General features: G+C 34.5%; 1 long non-coding RNA gene across 1 annotated transcript in view; it reads left to right on the top strand.

The window, feature by feature from the left end:
* LOC130543929 (uncharacterized) overlaps positions 1 to 19,238 on the top strand; it is a 449,349-nt gene extending 430,111 nt beyond the window's left edge. Inside the window, exon 3 of the long non-coding RNA XR_008959703.1 lies at positions 19,098 to 19,238. This is a non-coding gene — a long non-coding RNA (uncharacterized LOC130543929). The remainder of the gene's footprint in view (positions 1 to 19,097) is intronic.
* The last annotated feature ends 422 nt before the right edge of the window (positions 19,239 to 19,660 follow it).

Raw genomic sequence — 19,660 nt, forward strand, 5'->3', positions numbered from 1 at the left:
ATCAGAGCAAAAATAGAAACCAGAAAAGAATAGAGAAGATCAATTAAACTAACCTGGCTTTTTTAAAAGATAAACAAACTGACAAAACTTTAGCTATAGTAAGAAATAGAGATGACTAAATAAATAAAATCAGCAATGGAAGAAAAGACATCATAACTGATACCACAGAAACAGAAAGCATCATAACAGACTACTATGGACAGTTAGGTGCCCCCTCAAATTGTATAACCTAGAAAAAAATGGATAGATTACTAAACACAGAACTTAGCAAGGCTGAATCATGAAGAAATAAAAAATCTGAACAGACCAATAATGAGTAAAGAGATGTGAGTCAGTAATCAAAAACCTCCTGGTAAAGAAAAGCCCAGGACCATATGGTCACTGGTGAATTCAACCAAATATTTAAAGAACTAACTCCAGTTCTTTTCAAACTCTTCCAGAAGTTGGGAGAGGATGGAACATTCCCAAACTCCTTCTACAAGGAAAGTATTACTGTGATACCAAAGCTGGAATAAGACATTATAAGAAAAGAAAACCACAGACCAACGTTCCTGATGAATATAGATGCAAAAATTCTAAACCAAATACTAGCAAAACCAAATTCAACACATGCATGCCCAACAGATACATGGAAAGGCACTGAATATCACTAATCATCCAGGAAGTGGGAATCAAAACCAGGAGATATCACCTTGCACATGTTATCTGTTATCAGAAAGACAAAAGGTAACAAATGTTGGTGAGGATGTAGAGAAAAACAAATTCTTCTACGCTGTTGTTAATGGGAATGTAAATCAGTGCGGCCACTATGGACAGTATGAAGATTCCTCAAAAAATTAGAACTACCATATCATTGGTTAAATTCACCTGCTTCTGGGTATATATTCAAAGGAAATAAAATCACTATCTTGAGATATCTACACCCCATGTTCATTGCAACATTATTTACAATAGCCAAAACATGGAAACAAACTAAATGTCCGTTGGAAGATGCATGGATAAAGAAAATATGGGGTGTGTGTGTGTGTGTGTGTGTGTGTGTATACACAATGGAAATATTATTCAGCCATAAAAATGAAGGAAATGCTGCCATTCAAGACAATAGAGATGGACCTTGAGGGCATTATGCTAAGTGACATAAATCAAACAGAGAAAGACAAGTACTGTGTGATCTCACTTATATATAGAATCTAAAAAAGCCAAACTCCTAGACACAGGGTAGAATAGTGGTTACCAGGAGCTAGGACGTGAAGAAAATGAGGAAATGCTGATCAAAGGGTACAAACTTCTAGTTTAAGTGAATAAATTTCGAGTATGTAATGTATAGTGGGGTAACTATAACAATATTGAATCATATACTTGAAAGTTGCAAAGAGAGTAGATCTTAAATGTTCTCATCACACACACATATAGAAAAGTAATTCTGTGTGACGATGGAGGTATTAATTAACTTTGTTGTGGTATACTTGTATCTAATCATCACATTTGACCCCTTAAATTTATACAATGTTACATGTCAATTATCTGTCAGTAAAGCTGGGGGGGGGGAGAAGCATTGTATGGGCGCTTAGCCATCTGTATAGCACATTCTTTACTTTAAAAGTCTAGGTCTTAATATAGCAAAACTTAGTTACTATCTCTTGGGGGTGCTATTAGGGTGACTTATAAATGGTAGCATGCTTACCCATTGTGAGTTAAACTGTTTCTGTATATTGCACACTATATGACATACTCCTCAATCCAGAGTAATTTTATTTCATTGTCTTGCCTATTATAGTGAAAATGAGCACACAAGAGAAGGAAGGATGTTTGTGCACAAAAATCAACTATTGCCTATGTAAATAGTATTAATTACAGAAGTATCATATGATTGCAAAAAAATGCATCTTTGATATCTTGCTAACAATTCAATAGAATATTCTATTGTGTCATATTTGGTACATATATTTTTATACCATTCTAGTCAAGAAGAAAATGGAAAATATTGATATGTTCTGCTGAATTCCAAAGTTACTTTTCTTTGCTGTCCTCAAATGATTTGACTTTACTAGTAACCCAACAATTTGACAAATCTATTGGCTTGTTGGCTAGAGTAATATAAACATTACATCGAACTCAATGAAAAATAAAGTATGGAGCAATGGGCTGACATAGTTTGAGACGTGGGATCACACGGTGAGGTAATGTGACCTAAGTTATACCTTCTTTTCACTGTGATCTTTTAGTAATCATCTGAGTTACTAAAGACATGAAGAGACTGAGAATTTTAATTTAATGTTACAAATTGTTTAAAATATAGTTATTAGTCGGCCATTGTTTTAATATTATCCTTCAATAATTGCATACATACACAGATAATCAATATAAATATTTCACCGACTTAGTATGGAATAACTAAGTACAATGTTATTTAACTAATATACACAAATTAGAGATGATCCCATCACAAACTTTCTCAATTTTCTGTTACTTCAATTTAGTGGATGAATTTAACATGTGCAAAACTCTCATCTGTTATACTTTTTAAGTGTAGACATGATTTTTGATGTAACTCCCAAAGAAATCAGAAATTTGCCTTGTGAGATTAAAACTTCCTTACAGTAGATGAAAAAAAGGAAACAAACGTCATTTGATTTTATTCCAGAATCATATTGAATCATATTGGAACTGCACTGCAGGGAGGCTGAGCCAAGTTGGACATGTTCAAAAGAAAAACATCTTGTTTAGAATCCTTGGACTTGTTGTTTGGGTGATGCCTGTTGGGAGTAGGTAGATGTAATTGAAAAAGAGAGACAGAGCTGTGCTTTTTCCCCTGAGCTCTTTCGCCAGGGAGAAGGAATTAGACCAGTATCTTTGGGTATGGAGTTACCTATTGGTCAGGGGCCAAACAGAATGTTGCTTTGGAGAGAGACTTATATTTGTTAATTATCTCCAGGAGAGTTTAAAAGGCAGATAGACAAGAATTCATGTTTTGACGGTTGCTTAACATGAACAATAACATCTTCTGTGTGTGTGTGTGTGTGTGTGTGTGTGTGTGTGTGTGCATTATGATTTTTTTTACTGCTTGCACAAGCAACTCTCTTTTAGGCCTCTAAATATTCTGTTTAGAATATTTAGCCATTCTTTCTTTTTCTGAAATAGATATTATTATCCTGTCATTATTTTTACACTACTTTTCAATGTGTTTCAATTTTATTGTGTCGTTCAAGTTAAAATATGCTAACTAGTCATGGTTCAGGAGAATAGATGGGTCATACCTGGAGCATGCCTCAATGTAAGAATATAAGAAGTAATACTGGGCTCTAAGTTGCCATGACAGGCAATAAGACATCAATTGAAGAAAATATGATTGGTAAGCCTGACGCTGAGCTCTAAAGGTTAGCGCCCATCAAAACATACATAACTTCTCTCAGCTTGCTCGTTTTGAATTTATCAAATATGAGGAAGGAAAATTATTTTCAATCATTTAATTTTCAACTTATCAAACACTGGAGATAGTGAGTTCTATATATTCAGCCCACTGTCTCCATCGCCTTATCCAGTTTGAGAAATGACTCACACAGTTAATTAAATTCAAATCCAGTGCATAGCACATTCCAGTGCAACCTGTTTAAACAGTGATTCTGATTTTTCTTCAGAGATGGGTGTCCTGATACTGGTGAGGTGGGGAAGAAAAAAAATAAATTGATTGTAGCCATAAAGGTTTGGTACTGAAGACTAGATACAATCAGAGACAAATTTTTCCAGAGGAAAATGAATGACTTTAAACTATCACTAAAAGAATTAATGAATATAAATCAATTAGGCTGTGAACATAGAAAGATAGAAAAGAGAATTTTTTTAAGTGTGGGAAGGAGAAAAAGGGAATAAAAAGTCAAAATCAATAAAATGGAGAATAAAAATATATTACTATTAAAGAAATTTTAAAGATTTTTAAATTAAATCATAAAGTACAGAATAAATTAATGAAGAAAAAAGTGGAGAAGTGAATACACACTATCAGATACGCTGATAGGGCAATAACCTCAGATATACAAGCGAATAGTTACTCAATACAGAGGGTATTGTAATCAACAGTATACAACACTTTACAATCCACAATGAAAAGGAGTGATTTTGTAATAAAATACAAATGGTCAAAATTAATCAAAGAAGACAGAATCTCCACAAACTATCGCTATTTAAAATTTAAAAATTGTTTAAAAAAGGGAGGGAGGGAGGAAAAAAGGAACTGCTCACCCTTCAAAACAAAACAAACAAAAATAGATCCTGATTAATGCATTCACTCTACTAACAGAAATTTCAAAAAATTTAAACTTTAGAAGAGAAAAAGAATGCATTAGTACAAAAACATTAACATATGCTATCCAAACAATTGCACAGCAATGCAATTTATGAATATCAAATTAAAAATACAAAGTGTAAAAATATTAAGCACATTTTAAAATTCTGCTGATAAACATAAAAATGCTTGGAAAAAGTGAAAAAAATCATTTCCTTTGCTTAGATTAGAAGCTTAATATTTGAATAAATGTAATCTCCTTGAATTACATCATCAACATTTAATATGTTAGCAATTAAAAGAGGAAAGCAAAGATCACTGTGGGCTTCCAGGTATGATCATGAAGGAACAACAGAATCTGGAATTACATTTCCACTACAAACAACCAGGAAACTGGATGAAATATATAAAAACCACTGTTTCAGACCTAGGACAATGGGAAGGCAAGATTGTGATTCAGGGGAAAGAATAACATATCAAGGATACCTAAAATTGACCCATTTTCCTGAGAGATAATTTCTATACTACCAGAGAGAGTTTTGCACAGTCAAGACCAGTATGCAGAAATCAGTTGCATTTCAATCTCAATCAATTATTGAAACACAAATTACAAAAACAAACAAACAAACAAACAAACCCAAAAAACAAAACACAAACTTAAGAATAAATTTAACAAAGGTCACCTGGGTGGTAAAGTCTGTTGAGCATCCAACCCTTGGTGTCGGCTGTGATCTCAGGGTCATGAGATCAAGCCCTGCGTTGGGCTCTGTGCCCAGTGCAGTCTGCTTGGGATTCTCTCTCCTTCTCCCTCTGCTCCTCATACTTTTGTGTTCTCTCTCTCTAAAATAAATAAACAAACCTTTAAAAGAAAGAATAAATTTCACAAAATATTTGTAAGATATGTACACTGCCACCTATAAAACACTGACAAAGACTTGTGTACATAAATGGAGAGATGCAGCATTTTCGTGGGTTATTAGACATCTTTAAAATTTTTGCCCAACATCATTCATAGATTCGAAGTAATCCCAAATAAAACTCAATGGACTTCTTTAGAAATTGACAAGCTGATTTAAGAATTTATATGGAAATGATAATGGTCAAAAATAGCCAAAACAGTATTGGAAAAGAACAAAGTTGGGGATTTTGCCTTATTTGAAGACTTACTCTAAATCAAGAGTAAGACAATGTATTACCGGAGTAAGAGTACATGCATATATCAAGGCAACAGAATAGAGAGTCCAGAAATCAATGGACCATATATGTATGAGTCCACACCCACACATATATGGTCCATTGATTTTCAGTAAAGATGCCAACATAATTTAATAAGGGATAACATCTTTACAACAAAAGGTGCTGGGATTTTGAATGTACATATGAAAAATAAGGAACTTCAAACTTTACCTCCCCACATAAATGAAAGTTAACTCAAAATAGATCATAGATCTAAATGTAAAAACTGCTATTATAGAACTTTTAGAAGAAAACAGGGGAAAACTATTGTGTCTTTGTGGAAAGCACAATTTTCTTATATAAATCTCATAAAGAATGAATCCTGAAAGAAAAACATAAATTGACTTTTATTGAAATAGAAAATTCTGCTCTTTGAAAGACATTATTAAGAAAATAAAAAGTTAAACCACAGATGGGGGAAAATATGTGGAACTCATTTATATGACAAAACTAATTCCCAGAAAATATATTTTAAAAATATCTTCTATAACCCAATACTAATGACACAAACCCAATTTTTTATTTTTTATTTTATTTAAAGATTTTATTTATTTATCTGAGCAAGAGAGAGTGAAAGAGAGATCAATAGCAGGGGGGGAGGGTAGAGGGAGGAGCAGTCTCCCTGCTGAGCAGGGAGCCCGATATGGGACTTGATCCCAGGACCCTGGGATCATGACCTGAGCCAAAGGCAGATGCTTAACCAACTGAGCCACCCAGGCGCCCCAAACCCATGTTTTTAAATGAGGAAAAGAGTTAAAAAGACACTTCAATCAGAAATAAAGATATACAGTGGCCAATAAGTAAATGAAAAGACACTCAACATTAGCCTTGAGGGAAATGCAAATAAAAGCAATAGAGAGATAGACCTACACTACTCATTAGAATGAGTAAAATTAAAACACACCCCACCACACACACACACACACACACACACACACACACACACTCATAGCATAGTGTTGGTGAGGATGTAGAGTAACTGAAACTCCCATATAATGCTGGTGAAAATTCAAAATGGTTCAACCAATTTGGAAAAATTTTACACTTTAACATTCTTGAAATGTTGAATGTGCAATTTTATGAAATAGAACAATTATACTACTAAGTAGAAAAGAAATGAAAATATGTCCTTACAAAGACTTGTATAGGTTTATTTAGGGAAGCTTTATTCATAATAGCCAAAAATTGGAAGCCCTGATACTGTCCACCAATAGCTGAGTGAATAAACAAATTGTGATATATCATGCAATGAAATACTGCCCAGAAATTAAAAGAAACACACTATTGGTAGACAATCACATGATCAATCTAAAATCAAGTCAAGGAATCCGGACATGAATGAGCACAGGCTGTATCATTCCATTTATGTGAAACTCTAGAAAAGACAAGTTTAATCTGAAGTGATAGAAAGCAGAGCAGCAGTTGTCTGGGGCCAGAGGTGGATGGTGCTTGAGTGGGAGGGGTCATGAAAGAGCTTTTGGTGATGATTACATGGGTAAAATCCATCGAACTATGCAATTAAAATTACTAGAGTTTATATAAATCATAACTCAATAATGTGAATTAAAAAATAAGATGTTTATAGAAACTAAACAGGGATTTAATGCTGATATAAGTGTAAATAAAGTTAATGTTGTTAGGAAAGCAGTTGAAAATGGAAAAAATGAAGAGATGAGAGATAAGTAATAGGGGATACACAGCTGTAGGAATTATTACAGTTTGAAGCAATATATGAACGGCTCAGAATAGAGAGGGCTTTTGCCAGGGTTTTTATAAGTAAGTGAATGAGCATGTATATCTTAAGTAATACTGAATAGTGGTAATACTATATAGAGTTCAGAATTAGGTTTTGAGTCTTACATTGTTCAAGGTAAAGCAAATTTGAAAACATTTCTGGTACCTCAAAAATATTTTTAAAAAAATATTTAAAAACCAAGGGATATATTCAGGGTACATTTGTGCTCACTGAAAAACAAATCCATATAAATCAGGAACTATTTGCACGTGATAGTCAAGTAGCATTTTAGAAAAAAATCTAGCTGCATAATATACCAATATTAAATTGGTACAGTTCTTATTTTTCCCTCTATTTAAGCAGTTTTCTTAGTCTGATATTATGGTGTATCAAAAAAAATTTCATAAAACCAGTGAGATCCATATACCCCAGTTTTCCTTTAGGAAGACTCAGTTACCTTTTGAAATGCAGAATAGCACTCCCTTTACTATTGACAGTAGCATACACGATTTGAAGAGGTCAGAATACTTTGAACCATGCAAACTTTAAGGAAGATGTGTGCTATAAAATTGCTGGGTGAGGGGGATTGGGAAGGTGGATGGCTGAAAAATACCGGGTTTCAAAGGGGAAGGAACTAAATTCCAAGTGTTACTATTCCTCATAGGAAACCTGAATGTATTCTCATGTCCTGGATTTTGTAACTCAAGAAACATGGTGAAGAAAGCCAAGAAGATGGTCAAGGTGATAGACAAAGAAAGAGATACTGGACTTCAGCGTTCAGGCAAACATCTGAGATTTTCATCCTGGCATTGTCCCTGATTTCTGAACATACCAGGCACACCCCAGCCTTGGGCTCTTTGCACCTTCTACTCCTGCTACCTGGAAAGCTCTTCTCACAGATTTACTTTCTCACTTTCTTCCCATCTTCAAATATCCACCTAGTCGGAAAAGCCTGGTCAGCCTATCTAAAACTGCAATCTGCCCACCACCACTTTCACTCTTCCTGCCCAGCCCACACACTCTTCCTAGTTCCCTTTCCTGCTTTCATTTCTCCTTAGCATTTTAGGTGGTCTGGCATAATGAGATGAATAGATGATAGACAGATGATTGACAGATACATAGAAAGATAGATAGATGATAGATAGATAGATAGATAGATGATAGATAGATAGATAGATATAGATAGATGATAGATAGATAGATAGATAGATAGATAGATAGATAGATGATAGATAGATAGATAGATGATAGATAGATAGATAGATAGATAGATAGATAGATAGATGATAGATAGATTTATATTTCCGTTTGTCTGTCTCCCCTTCAGAATAGCTTTGTGAAGGCAGACACTTTTGCATGTTTGGTCACTGCTCTATCCCAGCACCTATAATGATGCATGGCCCATAATGGTACTTAATAAACATTTATTGACTGACTGACTAACCAAATGAATGAATTAGTGACTGACTGAAGACTGAAAATGAGGACCAGGGCTTGAAGTTTAAACCTGCTATATGCGGTTGGGGGGAAGAAAATAGGAATGCCGGTGTCATGGACTACCTCACCCAGATAACCCTTCTCTAACATTTTCAAAGTAGTAAATTTGGGGTTAATAGTTTTTACTACACACTGAAACGGGGTCTATGTGAAAGCACGTTAATAAAATTTTAGATAAATCAATGAGGACAATGCATAATGGGCTTTAATAGAAATGAGTATTTTTCATAAATAAAGCTAATCTCTGAATTGTCACCATGATAGATATTCCTGCAACTCTAAAACCATATCTGAGGCTACTGATGGAAGCCAGTTCTCAGGCTAAATGAAGCATGATGCCCTACTGTGACAAATCCAATTAATCTATTTATTCAACAACATTTATTGACTACTTTTAACAAATAGCATACCTAAGCGACAATAGGAATTACTCTTTCAAGAGGTGCTTTTGAAGTGACCTGCTTATTCTAAGTTCCCAAATTTGACTTTAGCTCTTAGCATGTCCCCCTTGGAGTAAACATCTAGCCTGCTGAGAACTTAAGCATTTGTGAACACAAATAAATATAATACAAATCATAACTTGGAGTGCACAGTCCCAAGGAAGATAACATGAATGGACCCTCATCTGTTTTTATCACCCTGATGCTGCGTCACTCACAGATACCCCCCTTTTACTCCACTACTTCCACATCACACAGAAGGTTGAGTTTGAAAGGTCACTGCCTTATGGCTTTAATGCTGCTTGCTATGAAGTCTCTGCTGGTCTGCAAACTGTCCAAAGTTCAAAAGTAAAATAAAATTTTTCAACAGCTGTGACATAGCTTTAAATACTAGCCTATTTTGTAATTTCTTACTAGATAAATCTTTATTTACCATTAAAAAAAAAAAGACAAAAGAGAAAAGAAACATAAGTAGGTACTCTGTCCTTTAATGTATGCTGCAGAATGTCTGCAATACTTAGAAAAAACCTAGGAAACAATCTTGCTTTTTTAAAGTTTGAGAGATTATAGAAAACACATCTGTTTTTGCGTAAGATTGATTTTTTTTTTTCTTTGAGGACAAAACCCTCTGAAATAAAGTTCCTGACATAGGGCAAAATCATTTCATCAGTAACACACATTTCACCTGTTTATTTTCATACAAAATCTACCTCCACATTCCAGCTACTTATTTCTTGTACATGACCTGCAAGGTCAACATGCTAGAAGCTAAGAAAAAAAAGATGAGCGATACATTGTTTTATCCAAAGAGTGTGGATTTCATGTAACACAGGGGAGAATTGAGGCTAGCAAGAGACCGGTGGGAAAAGTTATTTGCAGGAAATGTTTCAAATATAAGATGAAAGACTTATGGGGAAAAAAAAAAAAGAATCTTTTTCGTTACCAACAAAAAAACATGATACTGGTTCTGGTTAACTAAAACAATATAGTTGAAAAAATAACTAATACATTACTATTGAGAGTAATAGAAGAAACACTGTCATAGATATCAGGTTAACAACAGAAACATTTTGACATATCCACTGTGAAACTTTTGTTTTTAAAAGTAACATATTAGATTCCTCTCCCTCCCTTGCTAGAGGAAAAGCCTGTCTCAACACTGATGGGAGTTATTGTTTTTTTACTACATATGTTTATATATTGAACAATGTAAAGTATTGGTCTTATATTTTTTTAAATTGTGTAATTGACATCCTACTGTACAGCTCCTTCTACAACTTTTTCTCAATTTTGTTTGAAATTTATCAATTCATGTATATAACTCTATCATTTTATATGTATATCTATCAAGTATTCCATTGCAAGAATATATCACAATTTATTTATCCCTTCTCCTGTTTATAAACATTTAGGCGGTTTCAATTTTTCTCTGTGCTGCAATAATCACTCATGTACATTCTTCCCCAAGTCATGAACTACGGTTTCTCTGGAGTATGTGCTTGTGAGTAGAATTGCTTGGTCTCAGAGAATGAAGCCTTTAAATTTATTATAAATTAACAAACTGCCCTTGTAAGTTGCACTGATTTATATCACAATCAGTGCACTGAAAGAGTCCCCCTCGCTGTAGTCAGGGCTTCTCCTAGGGGTAATACTACATTCTGAGAGTCATTGAATTTGTGAGGAAGTTTTGGGTTGTCATAAAGGCTGGAAAGTGCTGCTGGCGTTAAGTGGGTGGGGTCAGAAATGTGAGATGACTAACAATGCAGCCTCTCATGATAAGAATTGTCCTCCTCAAAGAACTTTTGAAAATATAACTGGACATTTATGAAGATAAGCAAAACAGAACAAAACAAAAAGAAATCCAAACTTGTGTGTAATTATCAGAGTTATGAATTAGCTTCCATATAAGTCCAAAGAATTTTTTGCTCAGTTTTAACCTATGCTGAATTTTCGCTGATTGGAACCACTGCATAAACTGTAGAAAGATATACATTCTATTTTTTGCTGGGAGATACAGATATGCATAAAAATCAGTACTATAAAAAACTTTACAAAGCACATTACTAATGACAATACCCATGATCGATAAATTCTCTACTAAAAATGCCAGGATCTGTCCTGTGCTCATGGTTGTCCTTTTCACTGTGATATGGATGCAAATGCCTGACATTATGTTTTCATGCCCAAGTATTTATGTATTAAACTGTACAATCATATTATAAACTACTTTCTTGTATTCCTTCTTTCGTATTTTATTTATAATATATTATGATACTATGATAATATATTATTGGGTTTTTCAAAGTATATGTATAGGCAGGTAATATTACCTATGAGTTTTATACGAGGCTACTAAAGGAGACAATACGTCCAACACAAGGTATTGGGAAACATTTTAAATTTTGCCAATCAAATGCAGGTAACATATTTTATTTTTCATTTTCCTGATAAGATTTAGGTTGAACACCTTTTCATATCATTAATGAACATTTTTTGTCTTTAATGTATCGTGTTCATAACCTTTGAGTTGTTTGTATCTTCCTTACTGGTTTGCTAAATTTTTTTAAGATATTATTTTTTAAGTAATGTCTATACCCAGCGTGGGGCTCAGACTTATGACCCCAAGATCGAGAGTCATGTGCTCTACTGACTGAACCAGCCACAGGCCCCTGATAATCCTTAATATATACCATAGAATAAACAATTGTCATTCAAATGAGTTATAAGTATTTTCTTGCCATTTGTTGTCCTGTAACTTTCCTTATTATACCTTTTTTGGTAGAGAAGTTTAAATTTTATTGTAATTTACATGTTTAAACTATTCTAAGGCTTTTACACAAAATTAATGCTAACCGAGATAAGTCTTCCCCCCCCCCAGGAATTTATAGATCTTTGATCTTTTATTTGCTTTTGCTATTTTAAAGGAAATGCTAATTTTGAATGGGAAGTTGTGTGTTGTTTCTCCTTTTCTCACTTCGCCCTCCATTTTCTTACCTGTTTTTGTCTCAAGATTTTGGCTTTGCCCCGTGCTCACTGAACCTCTGTCCTCACAGTTGTGGGTCAGGTCTCTTTCCTGCTAAGCTACTGGGGATTTTGCAGTTCCTGTCATCCAGCCAGCTATAGTTTGCTGCATTTTCTGATCATAACAGCTTTGACCCTGTCTTCATTCCTCCCTAGATTCTTAAGTTTTTGCCTTCTTAAGCCATTTCAGCATAGACTGTTTTGACCACTGAGCTGTGGGTGGCTTTAGGCGGGTGATCCATTACTGAATATGGCTGCCATTATTTGTTCACTGTCTTGGATACCAGCAGGCCTGATACCATAGCTGTGCTCACTGTTCTCTTCATCTGTTCCCTTTCTGGTCCATGAAAGTATATAAACTGGTTTTTGAGCCTGCATGAAAGTGCTTTTGTTATTGCCATTGCTGTTTACTTTTTTGTATTTTCTTTATCATGCTATGTATTTGAACCATGGGCTTTGCCTCAAATTGCAAACTTACACTCTTCAGTAGAATTTGAGTACACATTTTGAGAAAAAGGAAATAGATTGTGCATTTGTTAAATGCCACACATTGAAACATGAATGCACTATACCTATGAAGGGAGAATGCCTGTCCTTGTGATGAGGAAGCTATATCCCAGGCTTATGAACAAGCATAACTCCATCCCTTCCTGAGGCAAGACTGTAATTTCTTAATAACAACCCAAGGTTTCAAGTTAATGGAGCTGCCACAGAGGCAGTGAGTGTAACTGAGACCCCCTAAGTGTTTATATGCTCTTGTCTTACCTATTTATTTTCATTTGTGAGTCTAGGTAGAGAGTGATAATTGTTTAATTGTGCATATTGGCTTTTTCATTTTTTAAATTTAATGTTTCACAACATTTTTAATCTAAAAGAATGCCTCATGCTGTGATAATCAACATGATAAAATGTAAAAATAAATAAATAGCCCACATTTAAAAGATTCCTCTTATCTACCAACAAGCCCTATCTGCGGAATGTAAACTTAATTGCAATATATTTCCTTAATGGTCTTCTTTAATTGGTTACCCTGCTATGGTATCTTTGGAAAGTTGAAGTTCTATAACAAAGCATTAGTAGTTAGTTCTCACACAGAGGCTTATAATGATCAGAGCACATAAAAATAACAGTTCTTCAATATTTGGACATTTTAACAATATTTGTCCTGTCAGTCCATAAGCATGGAATGTCTTTCCATTTCTTTGTGTCATCTCCAATTTCTTTCATCAATGTTTTATAGTTTTCAGAGTACAGGTCTTTCACCTCTTTGGTTAGGCTTATTCCTAGGTATCTTATTATTTTTGGTGCCACTTCTTCAATATTCAATCATTACGTGAAAATGAATATATTTTGATTTTCCTCAAGTTGAGTTTCTTTTTTACAATGATATTAAAATTTGTAGTAAAGAGAACATGGCCTACGGAGACTGCAACTATTTACAAAATGCCGTAAGAAACAGAAAACTTTACCTAGAATTTGAGCCTCTTTCAGTTTTCTTAGATTGATTAGCTGGGGCTTTGAAATTGCAAACTCCTTGAAGACAGAATGTATCAGTTACCCATAGTCTCCATTCAACTTAGTACTCTGCTCACAGAGGTCAGTAAACACTTGCCCAAATAAATGATGAAATTAGCACATTCTCTTCTGCTCCACTCAGAGGCATAGCTGTATGTTGTCACTTTCTTTGTTCCTTCAATTTCTTAAACATTATAGTATTCCCAAAATAAAATGATCTAATGCACCTCCAGAAATTATTAAGCATTAAAAAATAATAATTGAATGTTTAAATCACATGTACTTTTTGTCAAGTCAATTTTTATAGAAGTCACCCTTGTACTCCTTTCTCAATATATTCTCCACCCTTGTCTGGAGGACCTCCTATCCCGATGTATTCATAAGCCATGTATTGTTTGCTTTACACTTTACATAACTATTCTCATTCTTTCTTACCATTCTGCAACTCTCTTTTTTTACTCAACATTAAAATTTCCAAAGTAAATCTATATTTATATAGTACTTTTTCATTCATTTATCAATATGTGAAAAAAAGTTTGGGTATTTTTTTTAAAGTAATCTCTACACCCAATGTGGGGCTTGAATTCACAAGCCCGAGATGGAGAGTTGCATGCTCTTCCAACTGAGCTAGCCAGGTGCCCTTCAATCCGTGAAAATTTTAAATTCTTCTCCCAATGGACGTTTCCATGTTTTTGGTATTACAAAGACATTTACTTTTCCAAAGTCAGGTAAACTGGAAGCACTATGCTAACAGTATGTGATAACTCCAGATCGTCATATGCTTTCTAGCCCTTCGCACAGTTGTGCTTCTAAAGGTCGCTGATAAAATTTATTCACAAAGTCAAGTCTATCCCAATTTATGATTGATAAAGCTTGTTTTTATATCTTTTCATTTTTCTTTTTAAATTTCTAAATATACATCTGCCTTCGTTCTCTCCCAAATGCCATCTTATATTTCATAATCATTTATTTACTATATATACATTAATGTATTATCCATTTTATTATAAAGTCATTGAGATAATTGAGTATGCATTTAGTTTGTGTGGTGGTAGTTCTATTTTACCACTTTTCTCACCTTTAAGTATTTTTTCCTAGCTCATTGAATTCCAGTTATTTTCTTTCTCCTAAACAAATCTTTCTATCTTCCTTAAGGAGTCATCTCCAAATTCCAAATAAGTAATGTTTTCTTTTTGAGTCATCCTGATGGGTGATTAAGCTATTTATCAACATTTAATAACATTGCTTCTTGTTGACTTTTTTTTTTTTTTTTTGTAGCCAACTGGTGACTTGAGCACATGGTCCAGATCACACATCCCTCACTAATTTGATAAATCTAAAGTCTTTTTTTGAGACCTTGATGAAAAACGCTCAATTTGACAGAATCTGACATCTTTTGAAATCTTGGTAACATACGCTAAATATGCTCTGTTTTTACACACAGGTGGAGATGACATATGAAACAATCAACTTCTTGCTCTCAACTCCATGAAATAGTTTAGTTGATGCTTTCATCCAAATCCCCCTGAAAGCAATGTGTGGTCCGAGGCACTGCACTGCAGTGACAAGAGTGTTTTCTGAGATTGCATCCGTGTCAACATTTCCCCTCCTTTTCTTCTACATCTTTACTTCTTCAAATTATTTTCTTCCTTATCTCTTAGTAAAGGAGAGAAAGAAGGATTATCCTTCCACAAACTGTGCGCAAGAATAGTTATTACTTCTCATGTTATGCTGACGTATAGGTACATCATACCCACAGGCTTAAAAATTGGGAAAAACCCTCCCCAGCCCAATTAAACTGCCACAGATAGTCTTCCATGTTCCATTCACATTGTTCTAATTATCAGAATATGCACAGGAAAGAAGGAGGGAAGAGATGGTTTCTCCTTTAGTAGTGAACTGCTCTGTGTTAGTTGCTGATGGCAGATTCATAATTATGTGACTGAGAGGATTAAAGTTTTATGGATATTAGGGCCATATGAACAGAAAATAGCTGCCGTGATGGCATCAGTGGATGTCTGTTAGGCTCCACGATAACTGGTCCAGAACCGAAAAATCTAGTCAATAGACATCTGCTTGTTGCCAGTTGCCAAAGTGGACGGATTCCAACTTTTAACCAAAATACATCTAGTCAATATTATTTCAAAACAGGCTATCAATTCAGTAAAACAACCACTGAAAAGAGTAAACAATCTTTTGCTAGACTGAATTTACCGGTAAGCTCAACCAAAATATCCGTTCATTTTCTCTTTCAACCCATAAATGTTTATTGAGAACTAATGCTCAATTCACACTCAGTAATGAGCAAAATAGATGAGTTCCTGCACACACACATAGCTTTTGTTCTAGAAGCTGGAGAGAGAATGTGAGTATCGCCTGCTGGGGTTTGAAACTAAAGGTTTTACAGTAGCTATCTTTTAAAAATGGGGTAATTCTTAGATTAAGAAGGATCATACAGAACATATCCAGAACATCTACTAATATATTGTTTTATTAGTCTCAGCTTACATTGGCTGCAACACTTTAACCCTGTAGACCCAAAGTGTGGGACTTAAACCAGCAGTATCAACATCATATGGAAAACAGTTAAAAATACAAATTCTTGAGCCTCACCCCACATCTACTGTATCAGAAATTTGGAATCCAATGCAGGCTAAAATTGGAGGAACAATTAGTGTATAACAAAGTCACCTGTAGGACTCATGAATTACAGACCACCAGTCCTCATGCCTGGAGTTTCAGACTCACTAGGACTATAGGGGAGCTGGATAATTTACATTTTTTGATAATTTACATTTTTAACGAGTTTCTAGGTGATGCTGAGCTGGTGGTATGAAGACCATACTTGAAGTACTGGCTTATTGGGTATCCATCCTGGATGAACATTACATGAAAATTATCTGGAATTTTCTAAAAACACCAGTATTTGGACTCTACCCCAGAACAATTAAAGCAGCATCTCTGCATGTATGCCCAGACTTTGCATTTAAAAAATGAATTCCATGTGATTCTGATGTACATCCAGGGTTAAGGAAGCGTGCTTTAAGAAAATCACTCCATCTCCCTGTGCTACCCTTTAGCACACGAGTAGAATGCTATTCTTCCTACTAAAAACCATTGGGAATTTGAAGCAGAACTCATTTTAAGCTTTTTCTACATAATGCTCCCCCCCAAAGCAATAGTAAAATGAAAAAAAAAAATCAATGAAACATATTATCTAGCATTATCTAGGTCAAAATAATATATTAAAACCCTAGGTATTCTGCAGAATTCAACTTAATAAGCAACTCTCAACTATATTGAAACTTTTTCCAACTGGGACACATGTGTAAATACAACTCTAACAGTTTTCATTTTTTAGGGAGACATGAATATGGGTTGTGGCATAAACGTTAATCACTGTCTTACATCTTGGATTGTAATGGAATAGAAATGCAAAAATATTTACTTTATGGATGTACTGAAATAAATGATAAATCCCTTACCTGGCACTGAGGCCATTACATCTACTAGTCAAAGTGAAGTTTGTAACCTGCTCTTGGAGAGAAGAGCAAATGGCAATTTGTCGGGGGAGCTAATTCTTGCTGTGTCTGGGACACTGTGGCCTCTCTTATCAGTCTTCTGTTCAGCGGGGAACCAGTGGGCCTTGGGGGTCTCTTTGTTTACTCTCTTAGTCCTTTTCCATTACAATAAGCATCAGGCCTGTAAGTTATTCTGTTCCCCAGACTAGTCTCCTGTGGCTTTAAAGCTCTCCAAATGCCACAAGTTCTCAACACCCCCACTTCCCAACTCTCTTGCAGAATTTTTAAGTGACAAGAAGCTGGAAAAATACAGATGGCATAATTATATATTTTGCAGTTGATTAATCACCACAAAACATTAATCACATTTTGTATAACAATACATAATCAAATTCTTTATAGTAGAAATTAAGTTTCTTTCTGATAGAGAATGGATTCCTTTAGGATATTGACAGGGTTTTTCAGCATCTGTTTGGCTCCCATTCCACATCTGCATTTGATTTTTATCTGCTTTAGGGCTTAGTAAAGTGTGGCTTAAAGGTTGTTTTATGACTATAAATGTACGTGCTAATAGAAGAATTTGTTGAAAGGAAAATATTAGCACAAGTTAGATACTATAAATATATTTTTTCCAGGCCATAACATGTTTCTTTAGTGAAAACCATTGGATTTTGTTTTCCTAAAGAGTAATCCCACTGAAATCAAATACAAATTATACATGTGTTTTTTCTCTTAATAGCTATTGAGATAAATTCTTAATCTTGTAATTAGCTTTATATTATTACAAGACAAAATCTATGTATAACTTTTATGGAAATAATGTTTTTATAGTGTAAGTGCCTAATTTCTTGATTATTATAAAATAATCATACAGAGTGTGTGTTATCAATTTGTGTATGCATATAGGTATATATAATCATTTGCCAAATAATGATAAATATATACACAATACATATATTATACACAAGCATATACAAACATAAAATTGCCTCACTCCTTTACTATTTGGAACTTACAAACTAAAATTATCATACTTCTTAGTAGTTTCAGTCACTCAAAAATAGATATATCTGCCTGTATTTATACCTTTATTATGTCTCTAGGAAAAAAAATTAGGGAACTAAGATGTACATCCTCTGTTTTCAAGTGTTTCATCAGAAGAACACTAGCATATAATACAAGGGAACTTTCCAAAGCAAATATAAACAATAATACAATAACTTCATATATACATTATTAAGTGTGTGTGTCTGTGTGCGTGTGCGATATGCTACTTTTATTCCAGCATGATTACACAGCTGGCCTGTAGAACTCAGAGAGAAATTCACATGATCATGTTATTCTGGCCTAGTATTGAAACTCATATACATTTACCACAGCATAGGTACATGTGTAAATATTAATTTACCTCTAGTGTATTACTGAAGAAATAATATAAGGGAAACATAACTTAGGTTGGATTATTTGGATTAGAGAGAGGAATCATGCCATGTAATCTGATTACTAGAAAGACAAGCAAAGTGTGCTAATAATAATTGGGAAGAATGGTCTCATGGGTAGGGTAGAAGAGGAAAGAAGATGAAATGCCTGCAGAGAGAGTAAAAAGATAAACCTGACCAGAGCAGGTTTGTTGAAGAATGTTTTAAAAAAGCATGATTATACATTTTTCTAATAAATGACATTTGTGTCTGTTTTATTTAAAATTAACTTAACCACAAACTTGGTTACCAAGTGCAGCCCCTGAAATGGTTAATACTACATGATAATTTTCATCCCCAGGATTTGGGTCTCCTGACAGTGTGTTATCCATGAAAGGTGTTGGAGAAACTAGCATGTCCTCTTCCTTGCAGGTACATATGGCCTCTTAGACCTCCAGGAGCCTGCAGCCTGCATTTCCACGAGACCACTGCAGAGATTTCCTCAGTACCTCTGCTTGTCTAATGACATGGGCTCCAGATTTCACCCTTATTTCACATTCAGCCAATACAGCTCTGCACACAGAAAGGTAAGCAGTGCAGGCTTGATAAGCTTGCCTTTTGAACAAATAATTTGTCAGTCTGTGTTGGGAACTGGGATGTTACTAGTTCTGTGAAGCACTTTTGGTGCTGTGAAAAGTAGTATACAAATAAAATGATTGATGTCCTGTCAATAGGAACTTCAGGAAGAGGATCAAACAGAGCAGTTTCTTTTGAAGTAGGGATGGATGTGGGGGGAAAGGTGTTAGATTTTACTTTTCTATCTATCATAAACCCCAAAGCATCATTCCAGCAAGAAAAGAACCCGGTATCTGAACAAGGCAGAACACAATTTCTTAGCAGTAGACACATCCCAGTGAAAAACACAAAAGCTGGATTTGTAAATCCATTCATAAGGATTTTATTGTAAATTTTTCCTATCACTGGAATGATATTGG

The sequence above is a fragment of the Ursus arctos genome, unplaced genomic scaffold (genome assembly GCF_023065955.2).
Source record: "Ursus arctos isolate Adak ecotype North America unplaced genomic scaffold, UrsArc2.0 scaffold_17, whole genome shotgun sequence".
Lineage (NCBI taxonomy): Eukaryota > Metazoa > Chordata > Mammalia > Carnivora > Ursidae > Ursus > Ursus arctos.